The sequence below is a fragment of the Meleagris gallopavo genome, chromosome 15 (assembly GCF_000146605.3).
Source record: "Meleagris gallopavo isolate NT-WF06-2002-E0010 breed Aviagen turkey brand Nicholas breeding stock chromosome 15, Turkey_5.1, whole genome shotgun sequence".
NCBI classification, from domain to species: domain Eukaryota; kingdom Metazoa; phylum Chordata; class Aves; order Galliformes; family Phasianidae; genus Meleagris; species Meleagris gallopavo.
The window spans coordinates 2,504,839-2,510,187 of record NC_015025.2 but is presented as its reverse complement, the minus strand read 5'-3'; the positions used below and the strand labels follow the sequence as shown (position 1 = coordinate 2,510,187).

Sequence of the window (5,349 nt, the reverse complement as noted above, 5' to 3'; positions counted from 1 at the left end):
AGGGAGCTCTGCCCCACTCCAGGCTGCTGCTCACGCTTGCAGCTTGCATCTCCCTTGCCAGCGTGGCATGACGGGGTCCCAGCACCAAGGGGTTCCCATCTGAGGAAAGGCACGAGTGGGCCCAGTGCCCCCACAGACCCCACAGGGAGGTGAGCAGCTCCGGGCAGCCCTGCAGCACTTCTGCCGCTCCTTGCAATTAGCAATTAGCAGACTTATATGCCTTCGGTGCCGGTTGCAGGCATCAGCGAGCAGTTCTGTTTCTGCTTTCTCCCCGCAGCTCGGCCTGACACTTGTGCTTTAATAGCAGATGCTGGAGGATAATTAGAGCCGCTGCAGATAATGCCGCGGGCGATTTGCTGCTGCGTGCGGCGTGGCAGGGCTGGCACTGTGTGCCCAGGGCTTCCAGGGCTGCGAGCCACGTGCCATGAATTTTGGAGGCGGAGGAGCGGGAATGGGAACGGCCAGTGGTGGGGATCCCCCCCGAGTGATGGATGTGGCACGTGGGGTGCCACCCAGCCCATCCTGCTGCCCAGTCCCTCAGCTGGGTGCTCCCTGCAAGCAGGTGCTCCAGGCCAGTTGGGCTTAGAGGCTGCAAGGCCAGGAGGCCACGGGGCTCCCAGCAGCTCTGCAGCCCCACAGCTCTCACCCCACCAACGCCTTCGCTCTGCTGCAGTGTTGCTCCGCTCCGCTCCCCCTCGTTTCCCTCAATTCCCCTCGAAAAAAAACAAACCCAAACCCAAAACCCATGGTTAATGTAATATTGCCTCAGATTGCACTCCAAGGAGCCGAAAGCCAATTTTGGGGGAATGTGAGCCAACCTACATTTAACTGGAATGCTGATATTTACTGTTGCAGTGATTCGGGCCCATAGCATGGGTGAAGTCACTGGCTGGGGATTCAAAGTCCAATTAGGCAGTGCTAATAGAGGAGGCGGCGATGCTTCATTGAGAGAAATTACCAAAATTGTACTTTTAGGACAGTCAATTAGCTGTGTTTTGACAAAGCAACAAAAAGATGAAACTGAAGCCCTCGAAAAAAGAATGAGAGAATTCAGAAGGAACATGTCTGTTTGGGGAATCCTAATATTTTTTGTTGAAATCATTAAGTGAAATTAAATACTATTTTAAACCAAAGGGATAGAATATCTAATTAAGATAGAAAAAAGGTTTGGGGAAGGGTATTGTTGAGGGGATTAGAGGAATGGTTTACAATCCGTGTTGACTGAGGCAGAGCCCAGAATATATTAGGTATATTAGTAGAGGGGATGGGAGAAATCCCCTGACGAGGCCCTCCGGAGCCAAGCAAGGATTTCTTTAGGGTGACTCTGGGCCCTGATGGTTACGTTTCCCCCAAGACCTAAATCTCCACTTTCTGGCTCTGCTTCAGTCCCAGCCCAGCACGCTCCTCCAGAACTGAGGCCGAGTGGTGGGCTGGGCTGCGGGCTCCCTCACAGCTGCCTTTAGGTTGGTTTGGGAGGCCTCTGGCAGCAGCAGCCCCTCCAACACATCACCTGGGAGGGAGCAGCCTGGCTGGGGAGGGCAGCTTGACAATTTCTAAGTAACTTTGGATGATTTTCCAGCATTTTTCATCCGTGGCTCCACAGGCTCCCACTGGTAACTCACAGCTCCAGCAAAACCCTGCAGCCCAGAGGCCTCTCCTGAAGAACTCAGGTTTTGACCTATATCACTGTGCTGTTTAATTCATTTGATATACAGAGACAGTTAGTGAAATATGCATGCTATATTATATTAAAGAGAAATGTAACCTTCAATTGGTATCTGATGTGCACTTTGCAATAACTGCTATTAGTTGTCTATAAAACTCCTAGACATCATTTGATTTTATTACCATTGTATTATTTTACTTGGGAACATATAGAAGGAGTGGTGATTGCAGGTCTTCGAGCGCTTACTGGGAAATATTTAACGCAGAATGTTTTATTTATTAGCGTAAAGAGACACAATGGATTGTTGGTGATTAAAGTGATGATACTGCTGCCATACTTGTCAAAAATATAGACCTAATTCAATAGAAAGGCGACAGTCAGTCTCCATGTTGATCTATGCTGAAGCAAACTGCCTCTGAAAGCAGTACAGAGCCTGAATTGGCCTCTTAATTTTATGCTCTAGGGCATAGTATAAAAAAGGGAATTCTTTCTAAGTGCCTGTAATTGCATGTTACCAGAACCTAAAATATAAGCCAAATTTTTGAAATTATAAGTGTTAAGCTTTCCATTTCAATTCCTTCCCCTCCTCCAAAAAATCATCACAACAAAAGAGACCTTTAAAATGCTTCGTTATCCCACATCATTAATAAAAGATACGGGCATACTTAGCCTTTAATTGCAAATGTACATTTTGAAAGAAAATACTTTTATTTTTCTTCTAAAGAAATAGCTTTCCCTCTCTCCCAGTTGCCAGCGCAGGACCCAGCACTGTGCTTCCAGCAACCAACCCCAGCCTGCTGGAGCTCTGCTGTAAGGACACAGCATTACTTGTAGGGAGGTGAGTGGTGCAAGGCGGATGGGCATCGCTGGTCCCAGGACCGATGGTGTGATGGAGCCCAGCTTCACTGCAGCTGGGTGAGGGGTGGCAGGAAGCTTGGGATGTGCTGCTGCTGCTGCTGCTGCTGCATCCTGCTGTTTGCTGTCCTGCAGAGCTGCAGAGTGGCAGGGGCTGATCACGTCCTGCCTCCTGCTGGGAGCTGTGCCCGGTCCCAGAGCTTGTGGCAGTGTGGCAATGCCAGAAGGTCTGTAACCAAACCTCAAATATTCCAGTGGGGCAGCTTCTCCAGTGGGAAAGGCTTTTGTCCTTCCCCTGCCCCATGCTGAAACAGACTGAGATTTGCATGGCACACAGTAGCACTTGCCTTGGCAGGTCGGGTATTCCCCTTGCACTTGCATGGATTAGCGATTACAGCTTTGCTCCTCTGAGATGTCAGCAGGAAAAAAAAAAAAAAAGATTAACCATTTTGTACATTTGACGGCTTCATTGGACAGGCAATAAGTCAATACAATTGAATTGGAGAAGATAGTGTTCAAATGCTATTATCTGGCTCTCCATTATTGAGCTGGGATCCTCTGAGTGACTTGCGGAGGTACCTGAGCCTCCAGGATTCTCTTCCCAGGAACCTGCTCCTCCAGGCAGCCCCGCACACCCCACAGAGCTCATCCTTTGGGGCAGGTGTGGAGGTGGTCTGCCACCTAGTTGGGTCTTTAGGTGCAAGCAGGATCCCTCTAACAGTAGGTGTAGGATGCCATGCTTGCAGCAAGAGAGGAGAAATTCACCCGCAGTACCAAGCTGGTGATGCGATGTGTCCCTGGGGAGCCTTTGGGACTTTCCAGAGCTAATCTGCTCCTGTGCATATCTGCCTTTGCTGTCTAGAGGCAAGATTACCAAGGTGCAGCCATGGCAGCCCTGTGGGATTTGGTCATTCGGGGTTGCTTGGAGACCACAGGGATTTTACCCGAAGGAATTCCCTGTGTGGTTTGGGTACCCACATCTTTCCAGGAAGGACAATGGCGCTGAGAAGTGTGGGGTTTGCAGAGAGGTGTAGGCAGGCTCTAGAACAGCTCAGAGTACACTAAAGGCAGATTCAATGTTGATTAGGTGGGTTTTGACCCCAGCAAAGCTGCCCTTAAATGAAACCTCCCTAAATGAAAGGCAGATCAAACCAACACTTCAACACTGCAAGGATGGCTGCTGGTTTTAAACATTTGGTTAGCAAAAGAACCTCTCCAATACAGCCTCTTCTTTGCAGGTTTTAATATTCCAGAGTCACCCTTACACGGTGGTGTGAAGGTTCAGATTCGTTGTTTGCAGCTTCCATCCCTTCTCGTAGCCGAAGTCTTTCCCCAGCTCCGTTAACTCGATAAATTTTCCTTTTGCCATCTGTAATTTCACAGTGCCCTCTCGTGTGCGGACACCTCCAGTGCATCACTGCTCCAACACCCGCTAGTGTGCAACAGCCTGCACGCACAGCCCTGCTGCTTTGCGTTCCTACCAGAGGGCATCACATCCAAACTCGAACCCGATCCCACACCCACCGCACAAACATGGACTTATCGAGTGCCCCGAGAGCCCTCAGCCTTCCCAGCTGTTAACTAAGTAAGGGTCCTGGCCACCCTATGGTGAAATCGGAGCCTAAAACTGCAACAAACATGGATTTGTGTTGTCACTGATGAGAAAGATGCCTGGAACACGGGTCTTTACAGGGCTTGGGAAGCAGCATGTCTTGGTGGTGACACCTCAGAGTGAGCCAGCATGAGGGCAGGATGGATCTGTGCTTTCTGGAACATTAACAAGAAAAGATGGGCCAAAATAGTCCTTCCTCTATCTCTGTTGATTTGGGTGGATGTGACACTTGTTTTGGAAACACATGTCTACAGTAATGTGATTTCATGTAAAACAAAGCCGGTGGGGCTCTGTGAACCAGGGGCACCCTTCAGGGCTGTAGGAGGAGCAGCATCAGTACTGTGGCTCTGCAGAGCCCTCAGGTGCTGGCAGCAGGAGGCAAGTAGGCATGCCAGGTGTAAGGGGCCTGAGACTCCCTCAGCTGGCCTTGTGCTCTGGGACAACTAATCTTGTGCATCTGCAGCTGATGAGAGCTTCCATTTGGCTCAGGCCTGACACAGCCTGTTGGTGGGTGGTGCGGTGACCATGAAAGAGAGATGTTACCGTGAAGCTCATGGATCCTGCCGACTCAGACACACAGTCCTCTGCTCAGCTCCAGCACTGCCCTGCAGCATGAGCAGTGCTCAGGACACGGGAGATAACCCTGCCATGTGCCAGGCATGCCTGATAGGTGAGAATGGGAATGTACACGAGTGACTGCCTGCAAGTGGGCAGCACGTGGGCAATGCTAATGCTGGGAGTGCCAGGGGCTAATTGGTCTGTCAGCAGCTTGCTGTTAATGAGGCACTTAGGGCGATCCTTCCACCTCTAAAAACCCCACCAGCAAAGGAGCTGGGGGGACTCTGGGCTCTTGCTGAGGTGACAGAAATGACAGGTGATAAGTAAAGTGACTGAAGAGCACTACTTTGTAATTAAATGTTAAAAGGCACTGCAACGAAGGTAAATGAAATTGATGGGACCTGCAGGAAGCCGCTCAGATGCGTGCAGTACATCTGGTTGTGTCAGGACAGTTAACAATTTTAGTTAACAAAAGAAAGTGAAGATGTTGGCAGGAAAGAGCTCAGCAGCATCTCGTCAGAGATTTGCAAATAGAGAGGAAAGCCTGAAAAGTGCCATACGAGGCAGATGGGAGCACTCATTGTGAGGCTGTGTCTGCACTCAGACTTCAAATTTGGAAATAGTTTAGAGATATTTAAAAATCCCCTTGCCCCCCCCC

The 5,349-nt window shown here is 49.9% G+C and overlaps 1 long non-coding RNA gene across 1 annotated transcript in view; it reads right to left on the bottom strand.

Annotated features, from left to right (window-relative positions):
• Window positions 1-2,287: 2,287 nt before the first annotated feature.
• The window catches only part of LOC109370044, an 8,682-nt gene continuing 5,620 nt past the window's right edge, over window positions 2,288-5,349 (bottom strand). Inside the window, exon 3 of the long non-coding RNA XR_002119800.2 lies at window positions 2,288-2,928. This is a non-coding gene — a long non-coding RNA (uncharacterized LOC109370044). The remainder of the gene's footprint in view (window positions 2,929-5,349) is intronic.